This window comes from Schistocerca serialis, chromosome 2 (genome assembly GCF_023864345.2).
Source record: "Schistocerca serialis cubense isolate TAMUIC-IGC-003099 chromosome 2, iqSchSeri2.2, whole genome shotgun sequence".
Classification (NCBI taxonomy): Eukaryota; Metazoa; Arthropoda; class Insecta; order Orthoptera; family Acrididae; genus Schistocerca; species Schistocerca serialis.
Window position 1 is genome coordinate 848,360,783 of NC_064639.1, and position 22,094 is coordinate 848,382,876.

A 22,094-nucleotide genomic window follows, 5' to 3' on the forward strand; every position below is an offset into this window, starting at 1 on the left:
GCGTTTGTTCTGTATAGCCCGTCGTAACTTTTTTATTGTTTCACAGTACACGTCTTGATTAATGGTCGTACCACGTTCCATGAATTCAACCAACAACACCCCTTTGGCATCCCAAAACACCGTTGCCATCAGTTTTCTGGCAGAAAAATCTTGCGAGGCTTTTCTTGGTTTGGTAGGCGAATTTGAATGTGCCCACATCTTTGATTGTTCTTTTGTCTCAGGGTTCACGTACTTAATCCAGGTTTCATCACCGGTCACGATTCTGTTTAACAATGGTTCTCCTTCGTCCTCATAACGTGACAGAAAGTCTAATGCAGAGGCCATTCTTTGAGTTTTGTGGTGGTCGGTAAGAATTTTGGGCACCCACCGTGCACAGAACTTACGGTAACCCAATCTTGCTGTCACTATCTCGTACAAGAGAGTCTTAGAAATCTGTGGAAAACCAGTAGACAACTCCGACATTGAGAAACGTCGATTTTCACGAACTTTTGCGTCAACTGTCTGAACGAGTTCGTCAGTCACCAATGATGGTCTACCACTCCTCTCTTCATCATGAACATTTTCTCGTCCACTTTTAAATAAACGTACCCATTCACGGACAACTGCTTCACTCATAACTCTTGGTCCGTACACGGCACAAAGCTCACGATGAATAGCTGCTGCAGAATATCCTTTGGCTGTAAAAAACCTTATGACAGCACGCACTTCACATTTGGCGGGGTTTTCTATTGCAGCACACATTTCAAACTGCCACAAAAACTAAACTAGCGCAGGTACGACGTTCACTCGACCACGGCTTGATGCCGACTGACCTGTTGAGTGTGTGAACGCACAGATGGCGTCGCTACTCCCCCCACAACCCGCACTGTGACCAATCGGAGGTTACTTTCTGAACCGCCCTCGTAGATGACATCTTTGTGGTCTGGACTCATCGTGAAGAAACACTCCTTAATTTCCTCCATAACCTCAACTCCTTTTCGAATCTGAATTTCACCTGGTCCTTCTCCAAAACCCAAGCCACCTTCCTGGATGTTGACCTTCATCTTGTTGAAGCTCACATCCACACCTCTGTCCATATCAAACCCACAAACAAACAACAGTACCTTCACTTTGATAGCTGCCATCCATTCCACATCAAACACTCCCTTCCCTACAGCCTAGGTATTCGTGGCAAACGTATCTGCTCCAGTGACGAATCCCTCAACAATTACACCAATAACCTGACCAGTGCTTTCCTCTCCCGCAACTATCCTGCAGACCTTGTCCACAAACAGATCTCCCGTGCAATACATTCCTCCCTGTCCAACAACAATGTTCCTACCCCCAGACCACACAGAAGCATCCCCCTTGTCACCCAATATTATCCTGGCCTCGAAAACATCAACAAATTACTCCGCCAGGGATATGACTTTCTCAAGTCAACCCCTGAAATGAGATCATCCCTTGACAAAATTCTCCCCACACCACCCAGAGTTGCCTTTCATCGCCCCCCTAACCTCCATAACATCCTTGTTAAACCCTACAATATTCCCAGACTACCTTCTCTACCCAGCGATTCCTACCCCTGTAACCGACCCCGCTGCAAAACCTGCCCCATGCATCCCCCCACAACCACCTACTCCAGCCCCGCTACTGGTAAAACATACACAATTCAAGGTAGGGCCACGTGTGAAACTACACATGTCATTTATCAACTGACATGCCTGCACTGCACAGCCTTTTACATCGGTATGACAACAACTAAACTGGCTGAGCGCATGAACGGACACAGACGAACTGTCCGCCTAGGAGATGACCAATACCCAGTAGCAGAGCATGCCCTCCAGCATAATTCTAGGGACCTAGGAACCTGCTACACTGTATGTGCCATTTGACTTCTCCCACCCAACACCAGTCCCTCTGAACTGCGGAGATGGGAACTTGCACTCCAACACATCCTTTCATCCCGCCATCCCCCTGGACTGAACCTACGTTAAACAACCTTACTCCCATTTACTCTTCAGTCTTCTCCTCTTTCCCTTTCCTCTTTAGCCATTCACGCATCTTTTCATCCTACATAGTTGTGTTTATCTTTATACTATATACCTCTTTACTTCTGTGTGCATCCTCTTTGGTTTGAAGCTGGCACAGTACTTACAGTAGAATATCTTTGGCTTCCCTCTGACAACCATGCCTCCATCCTTGCTACCCTCCCTGTTTTCCTTTCCCTGTTGCTTCATAACCTGGGTTGTGAGTAACTGAATCTACCTTCCCTTCCTCCCTTTCTTTCCCCTCTCTCCTCCCTGATGAAGGAACATTTGTTCCGAAAGCTAGGAACGTAAATTTTCGGTTCTTTTTTTGTGTATCTATCGGCTGTACTGAGCTGAGGTAAGTACTGGCCAGCCCCTCTATCTCTTTGTTAGTATTGGCCTCTCCAGTTTGTCTGACGAACCAGTTTCAGGCTCTGTCTCAGGCTGATACTGATCTTCAGCTGGACATGGCTGCTTGTCCTGTTCCAGAGGTTGCCCCTCAGTCTGCAAGATCCGGGCGGTCGCAGAGGGTGGGCTTACTGGTAGTTGGAGCTCCAACGTCAGGCGTGTAATGGGACCCCTTAGGGATATGGCAGCAAGAGAGGGGAAGAAAACCAATGTGCACTCCGTGTCCATACCGGGGGGAGTCATTCCAGATGTAGAAAGGGTCCTTCCGGATGCCATGAAGGGTACAGGGTGCACCCATCTGCAGGTGGTCGCTCATGTCGGCACCAATGATGTGTGTCGCTATGGATCGGAGGAAATCCTCTCTGGCTTCCGGCGGCTATCTGATTTGGTGAAGACTGCCAGTCTCGCTAGCGGGATGAAAGCAGAGCTCACCATCTGCAGCATCGTCGACAGGACGGACTGCGGACCTTTGGTACAGAGCCGAGTGGAGGGTCTGAATCAGAGGCTGAGACGGTTCTGCCACCGTGTGAGCTGCAGATTCCTCGACTTGTGCCATAGGGTGGTGGGGTTTCGGGTTCCGCTGGATAGGTCAGGAGTCCACTACACACAGCAAGCAGCTACACGGGTAGCAGGGGTTGTGTGGCGTGGACTGGGCGGTTTTTTAGGTTAGATGGCCTCGGGCAAGTACAGAAAGGGCAACAGCCTCAAAGGGTGCGGGACAAAGTCAGGACATGCGGGGACCAAGCAGCAATTGGTATTGTAATTGTAAACTGTCGAAGCTGCATTGGTAAAGTACCGGAACTTCAAGCGCTGATAGAAAGCACCAAAGCGGAAACCGTTATAGGTACAGAAAGCTGGCTGAAGCCAGAGATAAATTCTGCCGAAATTTTTACAAAGGCACAGACGGTGTTTAGAAAGGATAGATTGCATGCAACCAGTGGTGGCGCATTTGTCGCTGTTAGTAGTAGTTTATCCTGTAGTGAAGTAGATGTGGATAGTTCCTGTGAATTATTATGGGTGGAGGTTATGCTCGACAACCAAGCTAGGTTAATAATTGGCTCCTTTTACCAACCTCCCGACTCAGCAGCATTAGTGGCAGAACAACTGAGAGAAAATTTGGAATACATTTCACATAAATTTTCTCGGCATGTTATAGTCTTAGGTGGAGATTTCAATTTACCAGATATAGACTGGGACACTCAGATGTTTAGGACGGGTGGTAGGGACAGAGCATCGAGTGACATTATACTGAGTTCACTATCCGAAAATTACTTCGAGCAATTAAACAGAGAACCGACTCGTGGAAATAACATCTTGGACCTACTGATAACAAACAGACCCGAAATTTCCGACTCTGTAAGTGCAGAACAGGGAATCAGTGATCATAAAGCCGTTGCTGCATCCCTGAATATGGAAGTTAATAGGAATATAAAAAAAGGGAGGAAGGTTTATCTGTTTAGCAAGAGTAATAGAAGGCAGATTTCAGACTACCTAACACACCAAAATGAAAATTTCTGTTCCGACAATGACAATGTTGAGTGTTTATGGAAAAAGTTCAAGGCAATCGTAAAATGCGTTTTAGACAGGTACGTGCTGAGTAAAACTGTGAGGGATGGGAAAAACCCACCGTGGTTCAACAACAAAGTTAGGAAACTACTGCGAAAGCAAAGAGAGCTTCACTCCAAGTTTAAACGCAGCTAAAACCTCTCAGACAAACAGAAGCTAAACGATGTCAAAGTTCGCGTAAGGAGGGCTATGCGTGAAGCATTCAGTGAATTCGAAAGTAAAATTCTATGTACCGACTTGACAGAAAATCCTAGGAAGTTCTGGTCTTACGTTAAATCAGTAAGTGGCTTGAAACAGCAAATCCAGACACTCCGGGATGATGATGGCATTGAAACAGAGGATGACACGCGTAAAGCTGAAATACTAAACACCTTTTTCCAAAGCTGTTTCACAGAGGAAGACCGCACTGCAGTTCCTTCTGTAAATCCACGCACAAACGAAAAAATGGCTGACATCGAAATAAGTGTCCAAGGAATAGAAAAGCAACTGGAATCACTCAACAGAGGAAAGTCCACTGGACCTGACGGGATACCAATTCGATTCTACACAGAGTACGCGAAAGAACTTGCCCCCCTTCTAACAGTCGTGTACCGCAAGTCTCTAGAGGAACGGAAGGTTCCAAATGATTGGAAAAGAGCACAGGTAGTCCCAGTCTTCAAGAAGGGTTGTCGAGCAGATGCGCAAAACTATAGACCTATACCTCTGACGTTGATCTGTTGTAGAATTTTAGAACAAGTTTTTTGCTCGCGTATCATGTCATTTTTGGAAACCCAGAATCTACTCCGTAGGAGTCAACATGGATTCCGGAAACAGCGATCATGTGAGACCCAACTCGCTCTATTTGTTCATGAGACCCAGAAAATATTAGATACAGGCTCCCAGGTAGATGCTGTTTTCCTTGACTTACGGAAGGCGTTCGATAGAGTTCTGCACTGTCGCCTGATACACAAAGTAAGAGCCTACAGAATATCAGACCAGCTGTGTGGCTGGATTGAAGAGTTTTTAGCAAACAGAGCACAGCATGTTGTTATCAATGGAGAGATGTCTACAGACGTTAAAGTAACCTCTGGCGTGCCACAGGGGAGTGTTATGGGACCATTGCTTTTCACAATATATATAAATGACCTAGCAGATAGTGTCGGAAGTTCCATGCGGCTTTTCGTGGATGATGCTGTAGTATACAGAGAAGTTGCAGCATTAGAAAATTGTAGCGAAATGCAGGAAGATCTGCAGCAGATAGGCACTTCATGCAGGGAGTGGCAACTGACCCTTAACATAGACAAATGTAATGTATTGCGAATACATAGAAAGAAGGATCCTTTATTGTATGATTATATGATAGCGGAACAAACACAGATAGCAGTTACTTCTGTAAAATATCTGGGAGTATACGTACGGAACAATTTGAAGTGGAATGATCATATAAAATTAATTGTTGGTAAGGCGGGTACCAGGTTGAGATTCATTGGGAGAGTCCTTAGAAAATGTAGTCCATCAACAAAGGAGGTGGCTTACAAAACACTCGTTCGACCTATACTTGAGTATTGCTCATCAGTGTGGGATCCGTTCCAGTTCGGGTTGACGGAGGAGATAGAGAAGATCCAAAGAAGAGCAGCGCATTTCATCATAGGGTTATTTGGTAACCGTGATAGCGTTACGGAGATGTTTAGCGAACTCAAGTGGCAGACTCTGCATGAGAGGCGCTCTGCATCGCGGTGTAGCTTGCTCGCCAGGTTTCGAGAGGGTGCGTTTCTGGATGAGGTGTCGAATATATTGCTTCCCCCTACTTATACCTCCCGAGGAGATCACGAATGTAAAATTAGAGAGATTCGATCGCGCACGGAGGCTTTCCGACAGTCGTTCTTCCCGCGAACCATTTGCGACTGGAACAGAAAAGGGAGGTAATGACAGTGGCACGTAAAGTGCCCTCCGCCACATACTGTTGGGTGGCTTGCGGAGTATAAATGTAGATGTAGATGTAGATTTAAAATGAATGAAATTAAAATAATTTAAGGTACATTGTTTGTAAGTGGAAAAGAGGGGAAGGGTTGGGGAATAAGCAAAAAGACGGATAAGAAGGGAGAAGGGGAGATTTAACTATTTACCTACACTGTAACCATCATCATAACTTCATGGAAAAAACACAACAAATACTAATGTTGTTATAAAATACAATAAAAATGTATTTTCAAACATTAGTAACTACATAAAGTGAAGTCTATAGTGAAGACCAACATATAATGACATACAGAAGGACGGAACAAACACTGGTAGCAGTTACTTCTGTAAAATATCTGGGAGTATGCGTGCAGAACAATTTGAAGTGGAATGATCATATAAAATTAATTGTTGCTAAGGTGGGTGCCAGCTTGAGATTCATTGGGAGAGTCCTTAGAAAATGTAGTCCATCAACAAAGGAGGTGGCTTACAAAACACTCGTTCGACCTATACTTGAGTATTGCTCATCAGCGTGGGATCCGTATCAGGTCGGGTTGACAGACGAGATAGAGAAGATCCAAAGAAGAGTGGCGTGTTTCGTCACAGGGTTATTTGGTAAGCGTGATAGCGTTACGGAGATGTTTAGCAAGCTCAAGTGGCAGACTCTGCAAGAGAGGTGCTCTGCAACGTGGTGTAGCTTGCTGTCTAGGTTTTGAGAGGGTGCTTTTCAGGATGAGGTGTCGAATATATTGCTTCCACCTACTTATACCTCCCGGGGAGATCAAGAATGTAAAATTAGAGAGATTAGAGCGCACACGGAGGCTTTCCGGCAGTCATTCTTCCCACGGACCATACGTGACTGGAACAGGAAAGGGAGGTAATGACAGTGGCACGAAAAGTGCCCTCCACCACTGTTATGTTGTTAAAAATAAGGCTTGGAAACAGTCTGTAAAAATCTTGTTTTTGGGTTGCAAATATCCATTTGAAGTAAGAATATCCTTGTAAGTGAAATACTTAGAGATTACCAGTTCCTCCAACAAATCTAGTCTATACCCTTTAACTCCATTATGCAAGAGTACTATGGCGATTGTTTGGCAAAAATTGAGTCGTATATATTTCCACCTTCCTTGCCTATCACATGTTCTTTGTATCTTATTTTAAAAGATCTCCCTGTATGCCCTCCATAATAATTTTGATTGTACTTTATAGTAACTTTAGTATATGTTCTTGTGGATTTTTCCCATGAATTTATGACATTGGTTACACTGTAATAACTGATTAAATTCCCCCTTCTTCAGACTGATTAGAGATGGCATCCTATGGAAAAGCACAAGAGGTTTCAGAGCTAGTTTTCCTTCCTTTTGGGATTTTGTATCTGAAACACTTCTATAGACAAGTTGCAATATCTCCACTTTTCTAAGGCTGCTACAAACACCAAATTCGATTTGGCATGCCTACCAACAACAAGGGATGCATTTCAATATCATGCATGTAGAACTTACCAGGAAGTTCAAATTTGGATGGGATATGAAAAAGACTCCCTCAAGTCAAGCTGCAAGAAGAATATTGGTGCTCTAACTCCAGTACCAATGAATAAAGAACCAGCTCCATAGACACTACTGAATATGATAAAAAAAACCAACCCCCCCTTGTGGCAACAAATGCAGCTGAAAAAAAGCAGGATTTCCATGTTTCATTGTGGATTTGAATCATGTGGTGATGCACCAGAAATTGAATTCATCATGGAAGAAGACAAGTTAGATGATCCACTACCTACTGGTCGAAGTGATGAATTCTACACATCAACCACACCTGAGCCAAAACAACAAAAATTGATGAATCTATAACTTAAATTTTGTGTGTATCATTAAAATAAAGTTTAAGGCCTATTTTTAAACTGTATTTTGTTGAAATATAAGTATATGTAAAAATGTTGAAAATTTCTGTTTCTCTTTTTAAAAAATACTTATTCCCCATAAATCACATGAATCCCATGATCTAATTGTATATATTGTATACATAATGTCTTCAAGATGATATTACATTCAGGAATAATATTTTTGGCTGTGGATGGTATTTTCAACTTCGGGTCCACTTTCACTAAAATTATTAATGCAACATTTCTGGGCACGTGTAGGGAGTAATTACAAATATTTTGCATGATTCTTGAAGGAAATTCCTTTGTAACATTGGGTATTATGCATTGCACCCAGAACTGCAGTAAAAAAATGTTAAGTTGGGACCATTGATATATCTAACTTTTTGCACTTTCTTGACAAGTTTGCAAATTTTCAAAGCCTCATATCCCAGTAGCTGTTATGAATTTTCCAACATGTTGTATATGAAACATGCAGGAAATTTAATGCGCTTTAAAACTGATACTGGCATATTTTTGCCTACAGTGCATTGAAAGGAAGCTACAAAGGAAAAACTGAAAAAGGGTCATTTATTAGTGGTTTTTTCATGAAGGTGGATAATGCATAATGAGAAGTAAGTCCAAACTTGGATTTTTCATGAGAGGGGTAATACATACAATATACCTGAAAGTCAAAATTACTCCATCATTTACAATGCAACACTTTTTTCAGGGCTATCTTTACTGAGCTATATGTAAAGCTGTCAAAGGCACCAAAATTTGTGCCCAGGCATTCTTATATGAAACAAGCCCGAGGTTACCAAAGTAAAAGCAGAAGTGTTGAATTCTGTTTTAAAATGTTCCTTCACAAAGGAAGACACAGAACTACTGTTTCAGTTTCATTCTCACACCACTGCAAAGATTAGGACGTATACTGCCTGGCAGAAAAAAGTGAAGCATCCAGAAGACATGGTCAGGTGTCAGTGGGTTATCCTCTGGGATAGGTGGATTGGCCTAGTAATAATAATAATATTTATTTATTAATATGTGCATATGGACCCTGTTGAATCTCGCATTACATTTATGATTCGCTTTTCTAATAGCCCATATAGCTTTCATTCTTTCGCTATGTGCTTTCTTCCTTTCTTCTGACAACTTGGTCCCTGGTCTGTTAGGGACTTAATTCTCTGACTTTACTACCGATCTATTTATCTTCTGATGGTAAAGTTTCCTGTCTAGTATGTCCGATGTTCCTATCTGTAACTTTTCGAAGTCATATTTGACTTCTTCTATCCATGGAATGTTCTTCAGTTTGGCAGTGTATGTCAAAATCTTAAGAGTTAGCCTTGAAAGTGGGACTCTATGAATCTGCCCATAGAATTTCAGTCTTCATTGACGGATATCTGCAGCAAGGTTGGACAGTTCTTCTGTTGCTTTGTGCAATTTGAGTCTATACCCCTCCTTTGTTTTATCTGGTCCCAGCATTTTCCTCGTGATCTTTCTTTCCTCCTTCAAGATGTTGTCCAGATCACCTCTTCTCTTCAGTACCAAGGTTTCACTCACATACAGCACTTCAGGTTTAATCACTGTATTATATTCAGGTTTAATCACTGTATTATGATGTTTGATCTTTGTATTTCTTGTTGTAGATTTCATGTGTTCTCCCATATGCTCGTTTGAGCTTTTGTAACCAAACTTTCTGTGCTTCTTTTTCCAACCCTGTTGGTTCTATGATCTCACCGAGATATCTGAAGTGTGCAACTTGTTTGATCTGCCCATATTTTGTGTTCAGTTCCCGAGTGTCAAATTTAGTGCAAATGAACTTTGTCTTCTCGAATGAAATTTGTAGTCCAGTTTTCTCAGCGCATTCCTTGAGGACTTCAATCTGTTTGATTGCTGTATTTTCGCAGGCTACTAGTATAGCTAGGTCGTCTGTGAAAGCTAAACAACTGACCTCAATGTCCTCATTCTTTCGTCTGAGTTGAATGGGTTTCCAGTGGTCCTGGGTTTTCGATTCTTTCTTCCATTCTCAGATGACTTTATCCAGAACAAGGTTGAAGAGCAGTGGTGACAATCCATCACCTTGTTGCATACCAGTGTTTATCTCAAAGGGCTCTGACAATTCGCCCATGAATTTCACTTCTGACTTCGTGCCCATGAGTGTCTCCTTGATGAATCTTCATGTTCGATCAAGTCCTTGTTCTTGTAAGATGTTAAAGAGGGACTGTCGACCGACTGAATCGTATGCCTTCTGGAAGTTGTCGAACATACAGATGATCGGAGAGCTTTGGGTTGCTCTATATTTCAATAGCATCTACAAATTGAAAATTCATTCAGTACAAGAATGCCCCAGTTAGAAACTGGCTTGATAGTCACCAATTTTGTTTTCAAGCTGTTCTTGTGTTCTTTGAAGAACGGATGCGGATAGAATTTTGTAGGTCACTTCAAGGAGAGAAATCCCTCTGCAGTTAATGACATCTGTTCTGTCACCTTTCTTGTGTTATGGATGGATGAATGCACATTTCCATTCTTCAGATACCTTTTCTGTTTTCCATATGTCTCTGATGATTTGTGTGAGCTCCTCAAGTGTATTTGGGCCTATGTTCTTCAATAGGTCTGCAAGTACTCTCCCTCTCTCTCTCTCCCCCCATCTCGCCATCTCTATCTCTATCTCTCTCTCTCTAAAAATTATATTAAGATTAATATTATGAAAAGGATAGTTGCTGCTCGTCATATAGTGGAGATGCTTAGTTGCTATTATTATTATTATTATTATTATTATTATTATTATTATTATTATTATCATCTTCATCATTATTATCATCTTTTATTGTATTGTCTCTATGATCAGCAATATATCACATGGACTGCAGTTCACGTCCAAGTTTGCTGAGCTGTCGGTTATTACTCCCCCCCCCCCCTCCCCCCCCCCCCCGCCCCCCTCTCCCCCAAGTAAGTTGTAATTGAAATACCCCTAAGTAAGTTGTAATTGAAATATGTTCTCTGAAGAAGGCTCTATCATCAACTCAACGAACCATGACCAAACCACATATAGTTTTCATGAATATAAATAAAATTGTGAAATATAGTAATACTACCTACAAAAATAATATTTATGTAATTCCAGCAATGTGGGTATCAGGATCTGCAACTCAATATATTCTGAATTTATTAATTAAGGTTTCCATCAGAGCTGCATGTAATACAGTGTGATTAGCATAATATGAAATACAAAATTTTCTAACATTTTGCATGAACAGATTACAGCAATGCTATTATTTTTGTGTGACATACCTACATTTTTAATGTCTCAGTATATGTAACACATTTGTTTTTACATCAGATCAATATCATCATCATCATGAACGGTTTCGCAGTCCGAGACTGGGTATATTTGGAACATGAGCCTTGCCATCTACTCCTGTTTCCCCACCCTCTTTCTCTGTTCAGTCTAGTCCAGTCGTCACCCCTTTTCTCAACACATTCCTCCACACTTTCAGCTATGTATTCCTTGGTATTCCTCTTGGTCATTTCCTTCACATCCTCATTTCACGTATCTTCTTGAGAATCTTCTTGTTTTCCATTCTCTTTACGTGGTCATGCCATCTTAGCTGTGATGTTTCTACCCTGCTCTGCAAGGGTTCCTCTTTCACTTACCCTTCTATTCCTCATCCTCTCTCTCCTTGTTAATCCTGTCCCACTTTTGAGGAACTTCATTTCACATGCCTGTAATCTGCTTGCATCTCTTTTCTTAATTACCCATGTTTCAGACGCTTAGGTCAGTACTGGGATGTAGTAACTTCTACATATTACTTGTTTGCTTTTTTGTGGGACATCTACAATGCTTCTGCCTGTCTGCCATGTTTACTAATATCATTCTCATTTCTTCCATTTTACTCCATCACACTTCCCAAGTACTTGATGCTTTCCACCTTCTTCAATTATTTACCTTCAATCCTTCTTCCACTAATGGTCCATTTTTCTTTCTAGTTGCAACCAGGGTCTCACATTTGTTTACATTTAATTTCATTCCACATTGTCTCACAGTTTCTTCCCGAGCATCCAGCTCTTCGTGAGTCTCCTCCTCTGTTTCCTCAGATCATCGACTCATCCACAAACACCATTGCTTTCATCTTGTCTTCTCCAGTTTTTTCTGCCACCTTAGCCATTATCTTATCCAAGACCACAATGAAGAGGAAAAGTAACCATGCACTACCTTGTTTCACATCATTTGTTTGCTAAAACCAATCTGTCCTCTCAACTCCCATTTCCACACAACTCAGGCTTCCACAGTGCATGGCCTCCTCTCTGCTTGTTCTCTCTTTTTCCACTCCCTTCTTTTCTAGTGTTTCCCTGACCTTTCTTCTACACACACTATCAAATGCCTTTTATATATCGAGAAAGGCAATCACAGTATCTCCCCCAAATTCATAGCGGTGCTTCTGGAGATGCCTCACTGTGAAGACAAGGGAAACACTTCATCTCCCATGTCTGAAGGTTTAAATTTGTTCCTGACCCTTGTTTGGATTCTGCTTTCCAGGATCTTTTAATATACCATGGCACAATATGGTATCAGTGTGAGTTCATGTTTAGTTGTTTATACATAAAAATTTGACACATGCCTTCAGTTGTTTGTTATGTGTTCATATGCTCCGTCTCTCAGAGATCATAGCGTTACAACTAAATACAAAGATACTGTATTGATAAAGGTCTCAGACATTATCACACTATTTTATAAATTACTGACATGTATTAAGCTAACTGCTTTTCTGAATAATTACTCGTTTTTAAAAGAGTAAAATAGTCATTGTATTTAAATTCAGACTGTTTTTTTGTGAATTTGTCTTCCTCCTTTATCTTCAGTTTACACATTTCCCATTCTTCAAGTATGTCTAACTCCATTCCTCATTGCCTGCTGTATATTTTGTGGTTGACAAGTGGTTGCCAAAAGCAGTTTTGTTTGGGCTGATATGTTTCTTGTATCTTTAAAATCTTGAACATGACTGTAGACAGCAACTGCATAATGCAGTGTTTGTTAGAAAAAGATGAAAAACCACCAAACCCATTGCAATAGTACAAGGTTCATTAAGACGTGTTAAAATGTTGTGTAAGAGAAAAGTAAAACAAATCACTGACCTACAAATAATTTTCACACTTACTGGTTACAGTATATGCATTAATAGTTGTAAATACAAACAACCATCAGCAGTATAAGGGAATAATAAAACCACAAGATATCATGCTGACTGTTATCAGAAAGTGCTTCACAAATGCAACTAGTGATCTGATGTACTGATGTCTCGAGTTGAGAAAAATTTCGGCTGCAAGAGGGCAGTACATTTGAAGGGCTTATTTCAATAGTGGTACAACTACATTTTTGTTTATTTTGAGATACAGAGTCCTAAAGTTAAATGAGCACTGAAAAATCTGGTACACCTGCCTAATATCATGTAGGACCCCTGCAAGAAGTTCTGCAACATGATGTGGTTTGGACTTGGCTAATGTCTGAAATCAAAAGATAGTATTCCTGGAGCCACTCTGAAACAATTCTAGATGTGTTTGGTGTTGCACTGTTCTGCTGAAATTGCCCAAGTTCATCGGAATGCACAATGGACACGAATGGGTGATCAGATAGGATGCTTACACACGTCACCTGTCAGAGTTGTATCTAGATATACCAGGCATCCCATATCACTCCAACTACACACGCCCCACACCATTAACAGAGCCTCAACCAGCTTGAACAGTCCCCTGCTGACATGCAGGGTCCATGGATTCATGAGGTTGTCTCCATACCTGTACACATCCATCCACTCAATACAATTTGAAACAAAACTCGTCTACCGGGCAACATGTTTCCAGTATTGGTCGTGACAGGGACACATGAGGCATAAAGATTTGTGTCATGTAGTCATCAAGGGTGCACGAGTAGGCCTTCAGCTCCAAAAGCTCTGCTGGCAGTTGATGATGGCCGAACACTGAAACCTGCAGCAGTCTGCAGAAGGCTTGCACTTCTGTCACACTGAGTGAGTCTCTTCAGTCACTGTTGGTCCCCTTCTTGCAGGATCTTTTTCTGGCTGCAGTGATGTCAGAGATTTGATGTTTTACCGGATTCCTGATATTCATGGTACACTCGTGAAATAGTTGTACGTGAAAAAATCTCCACTTCATTGTTACCTCGGAAATGCTGTGTCCCATCACTCATGTGCCGACTATAACACCATGTTCAAATTCACTTAAATCTTGATAACCTACCACTGTAGCAGCAGTAAACAATCTAACAACTGCGCCAAACACTTGTTGTCTTATACAGGTGTTGCCGACCACAGCACTGTATCATGCCTGTTTACATATCTGTGAATTTGCATATGCATGCCTATACCAGTTTCTTTGGCCCTTCAGTGTAGTTCAGTATCATGCTTGAATTTGTCTAGAAGTTCAGATGTTGATGAAGTCTGAAAAAGATGCCATGAAGTGGGGCTGGGAGAAGGATATTGGTGGTCTAACTCCAGTGCCAATGGATAAAGAACCAGCTTCACAGACATTGCTGAACATAATTTCATACCACTGTAGAAAAACTTGTGGCAACAAATACAGCTGAAAAAAAGCAGGATTTCAATGCTCCATTTTATTTTAATTGTATGGTAATACACCAGAGGTTGAATTCAACACAGAAGACATGTTAGATGATCCACTACCTGTTGTGAAAGTGATGACATCAACAACATTTGAGTGAAAACAAGGGAAATTGATGAATTTTTAACTTAAGATTTTGCATATTCCATTAAAATAAAATTTAAGACCTATTTTTAAGTTGTGATTTGTTGCAATATAAGTATACACTTAGGTGACAAAAGTCAAGGGCTAGTGATACGCACATATACAGATGCTGATGGTATTGTGTACACAAGGTAATAAAAGGACAGTGCATTGGTGGAGCTGTCATTTGTACTCAGGTGATTCATGTGAAAAGATTTCCGAGTGATTGTGTCTGGACAATGGGAATTAACAACCTCTGAACACAGAATGGTAGTTGGAGCCAGATATATGGGACATTTCATTTCAGAAATCAAGAGGGAATACAATATTCCAAGATCCAGTGTAAAAAGTGTGCCAAGAATAATAAATTTCAGACTCACCTCTCACCACAAAAATGCAGTGGCTGTCGGCCTTCACTTAATAACTGAGAGCAGCGTTTGAATAGAGTTGTCAGTGCTAACAGACTAGCAACAGAGCATGAAATAACCACAGAAATCAGTGTGGGATGTATTATGAACATATTCATTAGGACAGTGCAGCAAGATTTGGCATTAACAGAGGCAGACAACCGCATGACTTCGACTGCAGTGCCTCTCCTGGGCTTGTGACCATATGGGTTGGATCCTATATGATTGGAAAACTGGTGCCTGGTGAGATGAGTTCCTGATTTCAGTTGGTAAGAGCTGATGGTAGAGTTCAAGTGTGGTGCAGACTCCGTGAAGCCATGGACCCAAGTTGCCAACAAGGCACTGTGCAAGCTGGTGGAAGCTCCATAATGGTGTGCACTGTGTTTACATGGATCATTGACTGGGAATGGTTATGTTCGGCTATGTGGAGACCATTTGCAGCCATTCATGGACTTCATGTTCCCAAATAACGATAGAATTTTTGCAGATGACAATGTGCCATATCACTGGGCCACAACTGTTCATGGTGATCAGTTTGAAGAACATTCTGGACATTCGAGCAAATGATTTGGCCACCCAGATCGCCCAACATGAAGCTCATTGAACATTTATGGAACGTAACTGAGAGATCAGTTCGTGCACAAAATCCTGCACTGGTGACATATTCGCACCTGTGGGTGGCTACAGAGGCAGCATGTTGCAGGGGCTTCCAACATGTTGAGTCCATGCCATGTCAAGTTGTTGCACTATGCTGTGCAAAAGGAGGTCCAGTGCAATATTAGGAGGTGTTAAGAGTTTGTGTTTTTCTTTTAAAAAAATACTTATTCCCCAGAAATTACATGAATCTCATTTACTAGGTGTATATGTTGCATACAAAATGTCTTCAAGGTGATATTACATTCAGAAATACTATTTTTGACTGAAGATGGTAACGTTCCTCGCCCACTTTCACTAAAATTCTTAATGCAACATTTCTCAGTGTGCATAGGGAGTAATTAAAAATATTTTGCATGAATCTTGAAGGAAATTAAATCTCCTACAACACTTGTTATTATGCATTGTGCACAAATCTGCAGTAAAAAAAAACATATTAAGGCAAAACCACTAACTTTTTGAGATTTCTTGACATTTTTGCAGATTTTCACAGCCTTGTACCTCATCAGCTTTATGTATTTTCCAACATGCATGTATATGAAACATGCAAGAAATTTAACAGTTTTTAAAACTAATAATAGCGTATTTTTGCCTAAAGTGTACTGGAAGTGAGTGACTGAGGAAAAACTGAAAACAGTGCCATTTCTTAGTGGTTGTTTCAAGGTGGGAGATAATGCAAAGGGGGAGCAGGTCTAAAACTTGGATTTTTCACAACATATCTGAGATTCAAAAGTGTTTCACTGAGCATCTGTCTATAGCCCTATGCTCTGTACACCATGAAGGGACCTCCCATCATGATCTGCTCGACTAGATACATTTATGTTCAGTGGTTGGTCAACTATTTTTCTAAACCTGAGCCACAGCTCTTCTACATATTCATGCCTAGCAAAAAAGGTTTTTAGCTTTTCCTTGAGATGTGACACCACTGCCTCTTTACCTACTATACTGGATAAGTGATTTTTTCTGCTTGTTTTATTGCCATTTGTACTGTCAAAATCATTGTTACAATTGCCTCATGGTCACTGATACTAGTTTCAATGTGGACGTTCTCAAAGAAGGCAGGTGCATTTGTTGCCATTAATATTTTTGGGTTGATACAGAGACCCGAATAAAAGATTATGCCAACCTTGATGCTGTGTTCTGACCATTCAGTCTTGCATGTAGCTTCAGTTTCTATCCCAACAGATTCATGTTTCTTGCCTACTGCAAGAAATACAACAAATCCATTTCTCATTAACCAAACCTTTTGATATCCATTTAGAATTATTCCAAAAACCTCACTGCTATCAATTTTGTTTTAGCCAGCTTTTTTATCTGGTGTTATGAGAGCTCCACTGCTTTTTAGGGGCACTTTTAATTCCAGAACTTTTTGTTACAAATACTTCAGCAGTTGACCACTGAATTGTCTCTTCTGTGAGGGTAATTTAATTGGGTCTTGTGCTAACACTTCAGGGTCTTGGAGGTGGAGGAGTGTTGCCTAGTCTAAAAAATCTCATTGTGCACACCATAATGCTACCCTAATGTGCCTGTATCTTTGATGTGTAAAGCACTCCTAGCCCTTTTAGTGGGACCCTAAAGTTCTTGACCCTGTGGCACGAGTCAAGAAAATCAATAACTAGCTCATCAGAGAACCTTCAAAGGTCTTGTCTGAAAACTTCTACTCAGCTTAGAACTAGGGAGACACAATCAGCTCTTGGGACAATGCTGTAGACAGTGAACTTCATTAAAATCTCATAAGCACAGATTGTCTTCTCAACTTTCTCTGCCACGTGCTGGAATGATCTGAGTATCACCTCAGAGCTCAAATAAGAGGCATCTTTCATTACAACATGTGTCACAATCACCAGCTGGTTGCACCGTGCTCTCTTAGAGGTTGCCGCAACAGCCAGGCTCACCATATGTTTGAACTGCTGATGATTAACAGAACCCCCCACCCTTTTGAATTTGCTACCCCCCCCCCCCCCTCCCCCATACATGAATCACAGCAGGCTTACCTACAGATGAAGTGATCACACTGGCTCAGTTTCAGTTTTAGCTGGAGGCAGCACTTCAGACCTGACGGTAAGGGGGATAAGTATGGTACCTAGAATTCTCCCTGTACAGAATCCCTGGGCCTGCCACTGACTTGCTGCACACACAGTCAAACTTTCAAGTACTGATAGGTGCTGTCCTTTTTAGAGGAGGAGATGATAGTACTTAAGGTACCTTTCATATCTGTGTTACATGATGGTTGGTAGTTCAGCTAGTACATCCACTCATGATGGAACTGTTAATTCTGCATCTGAGTATAGCACCTCTGTGGGAACTGCAATAGGCTGTATTCTAAAAACTACCTGGATTCTTGACAAGGCATCATTCTTCTGGATGAAAATGCATGCCCTCGCAAGCAGGGCCAGCACAGAGAATATTTCAAATGGATAACTGGAAATACTTGGAAATCCACCATACAGCCCCAAATTAGTCTCCACTGGCTACCAACTGGGTGGGCAACACTAAAGATAACATGGCTGTAGTATGAGTGGTCACTTGTTGGAGGCAAGAATAATTCTTTGCTGCAGACTCTGAAGGCCTTGTCAAATGATAGGATGATTTTTGAAACAATATTAGGAGAAGGAAAGATGCTACTCACCATATAGCAGAGATGTTGAGTCACATATAGACACAACAAAATAATTTTCACACTTCAAGCTTTCGGCTAATGGCCTTTGTCAACAATACACACACACACACACACACACACACACACACACACACACACACACACACACACACTCTCTCTCTCTCTCTCTCTCTCTCTCTCACGCAAACACAACTCACACACATGACTGCAGTCTCAGGCAACTGAAACCACAGTGCGAGCAGCAGCACCAGTGCATGATAGGAGTAGCAACTGGTTGGGGGAAAGGAGGAGGCTGGGGTGAGGAGGGGGAGGGACAGTATGTGTTTCTTTTGGGGGGGGGGGGGCGCACAACTACAGTGGTCATTAGTGCCCAGACTAAATTATGAATGCACTGCGAGGCACAATGTTAAAACAGCAACTGTTGAGGATGGCGGACACTGAAGTGTTGCAGGCAGGGGAGAGGTGGGGAGGAGGGGGGGGGGGGGGGGGGGGGAAGTAGCAGAAAAGGAGAGAAATAAATTTATTTCTCTCTATTGTGTGTGTGTGTGTGTGTGTGTGTGTGTGTGTGTGTGTGTATGTGTGTGTACTGTTGACAAAGGTCATTAGCCAAAAGCTTTAAGTGTGAAAATCTTCTTGTTGTGCCTATCTGCGACTCAGCATCTCTGCTATATGGTCTCATAATATTGTTACATTCCATCCTGGATTTTCCATTGTTTGATGGTTTTTTTAAATTTATAGGTGCAGTATGTTTTCAGAGTGTCACGTTTTGTGACTTATTGACTCACCTGCACATAAAGCCATCACGTAAATATTAAATTTATACCCACAAATAATTACCCATAGTAAGGGATACAGTATATTGTCAAACCCTCTGTAATTTCATAAACCTGGATAGCTTGTGATTAGGAACAGGTCATGACATTTGCCTTCTTTTTTATTTTCACAGAAAGTCTAAGTTTTGCACCTCAGCTATTACAGTATCTGATATGGGATATCATTCCATTTGTTGTTGTTGTGGTCTTCACTCCTGAGACTGGTTTGATGCAGCTCTACATGCTACTCTATCCTGTGCAAGCTTCTTCATCTCCCAGTACCTACTGCAACCTACATCCTCAATCTGCTTAGTGCATTCATCTCTTGGTCTCCCTCTACGATTTTTACTCTCCATGCTGCCCTCCAATACTAAATTGGTGATCCCTTGATACCTCAGAACATGTCCTACGGACCAATCCCTTCTTCTAGTCAAGTTGTGCCACAAACTCCTCTTCACCCCAATTCTATTCAATACCTCCTCATTAGTTACGTGATCTACCTATCCAATCTTCAGCATTCTTGTGTAGCAGCACATTTCGAAAGCTTCTATTCTCTTCTGTAGCACCACATTTCGAAAGCTTCTATTCTCTTCTTGTCCAAACTATTTATCGTCCATGTTTCACTTCCATACATGGCTACACTCCATACGAATACTTTTAGAAACGACTTCCTGACACTTAAATCTATACTCGATGTTAACAAATTTCTCTTCTTCAGAAACGCTTTCCTTGCCATTGCCAGTCTACATTTTATATCCTCTCTACTTCAACCATCATCAGTTATTTTGCTCCCCAAATAGCAAAACTCTTTTACTATTTTAAGTGTCTCATTTCCTAATCTAATTCCCTCAGCATCACCCAACTTAATTTGACTAAATTCCATTATCCTCATTTTGCTTTTGTTGATGTCCATCTTATATCCTCCTTTCAAGACACTGTGCATTCTGTTCCACTGCTCTTCCAAGTCTGTTGCTGTCTCTGACAGAATTACAATATCATCGGTGTACCTCAAAGTTTTTATTTCTTCTCCATGCATTTTAAAACCTACTCCAAATTTTTCTTTTGTTTCCTTTACTGCTTGCTCAATATATAGATTGAATAACATCGGGGAGAGGCTACAACCCTGTCTCACTCCCTTCCCAACCCTGCTCCCCTTTCATGCCCTTCAGCTCTTATAACTGCCATCTGGTTTGTGTACAAATTTGTAAATAGCCTTTCGCTCCCTGTATTTTACCCCTGCCACCTTCAGAATTTCATTTAATTATGTGTAATGTGAGATATCATTCCATTTTATGTCATCTAACAATGAAAGTGAAACGGCTGCCTATTTGATTTTTACATGTTGCTGCCTCCCAGTGGTCAAATATTTTGAATTCAGGCATCATTAAAGAGGCTCCCAGCTTCAATCACTAATTTTCCGTATCACCTGATTCAGTAATTCTTTTTATGTTTATTTTATCCATTATCAGTGATCAGTTTTGCAGTGTACACATTGCAAATTCAATGTCATACATTAAATATGAAGAACAAAAGATTTTTTAATATCTTTATTATAAAAATAATAACATTGTGCTAGGAACCTAAATGATAAAATATGTAATCAATCTAGCAATCTTGCAATGCCAGTCTAACATACCTATAGGATGAGAAAGGAGGAGGAACAGCCTGGCTATTCCTGGAAGTAGATCAAGCAAGATTGAGGGAGGTGACTTAAGTGGGTACTTACTGTATTTAAGATATTGATGGATTGGATCTTTAGTGCTGGAAGTATATAAGCTGGACCCTTTTTGTTCAATAGTTAATAAACTGCATGCATATGTGGACAATGTAGAGCTGAAGACCAGTGGCCGCTCATGCAAAATTTCACATGTGTACTACAATATTACAAAAATGAAGACACTGTGTTTTGCTATGTCATCATGATTGGTGCAGCTTAAAATTGTTACAGTATTAGCTTTACCTAATGCACTAAGAGCAAGTACGTGATTTACATGCTTATGATGTCTGTTATGTTTTGAATAAATGTGTTAATATTTCCTAGATCACTCCCCCTGTACCCCACACATCACCGTTCTCAAATAACAAACATGGAAAGCAAAAAAGTGCATAGCAACCATCACATCCATCAGATCCAACTCTTCCCACACACTTTCATATTAACTTTCCCCGTATACTTTCTTTTTTGCCATCACCTGTAGCCTCTAGACTTACAAGGGTAGTACATGTAATATTATGTATATAATCTGAACTGTTTAAATATATTTAAATTTTATAATTAATAGTCTAACATTGCGATAAAAAATATGATGCATCAATTCATTAAAATGAAGTTCCTGAGAGAACTGCATCACCATCTTTTAAATTAGCATCTTAATGTTAAATATGCTGCCCTAGGTGTGGAAAAAATAACGCTTTATACCACAAGATCTTATAGCAGTTCGCTCACTCACCACCTGGTACATTACAACTGATACTCACTGCTGCTACCCCTGTTAACGTTAAAAGATGATTTTCAGGCTTCTGTACCTCAGTCAGTAAAAACAGAACCCTTATAGGATCGTTCTGTTATCCGTCTGTCAATCCTTCTCTTAAGACTCCTTTTTTCTCAGGAATGGGTAGACATATCAAGTTGAAATTTGTGTCATGTACTGAGGTCTATGGTCCCTTGGCAGCGTAAAACATTGAAGCTTCTAAATCAGTGCAATCAGGAGCTACAGCTATATATGTCACATATTTTAATACTGGCTAATTCACTCATATAGGGTACTTCCTGTTGGCCTAGAATCATGTAATTTGGCAAGGTGTACAGTTTCACAGTACAAACAAAGGAAAAACCTGAAAACTGTTAATTTGTAATTATATCACATGAAAAACAATCTTTTGGTCATTTGTTATCAGACTGGTTGACTGTTCATCTATCTGCTAAGACCTGCTTTTTCTTAGGAATGGATAGAGGTATCAAGCTGAAATTTATGTCACATACTAAGGACTATGCTTGACTGGCGGTATAATAAACGTTAACTTATAAGTCAATGCAATCAAAAGGTACAGCCATTTATGTTACAT

The 22,094-nt window shown here is 40.9% G+C and overlaps 1 protein-coding gene across 2 annotated transcripts in view; it reads right to left on the reverse strand.

The window, feature by feature from the left end:
* Positions 1-22,094, reverse strand: part of LOC126458128 (sialin) — a 311,357-nt gene that overhangs the window by 19,454 nt on the left and 269,809 nt on the right. The gene's annotated exons all lie outside the window — the stretch shown is intronic.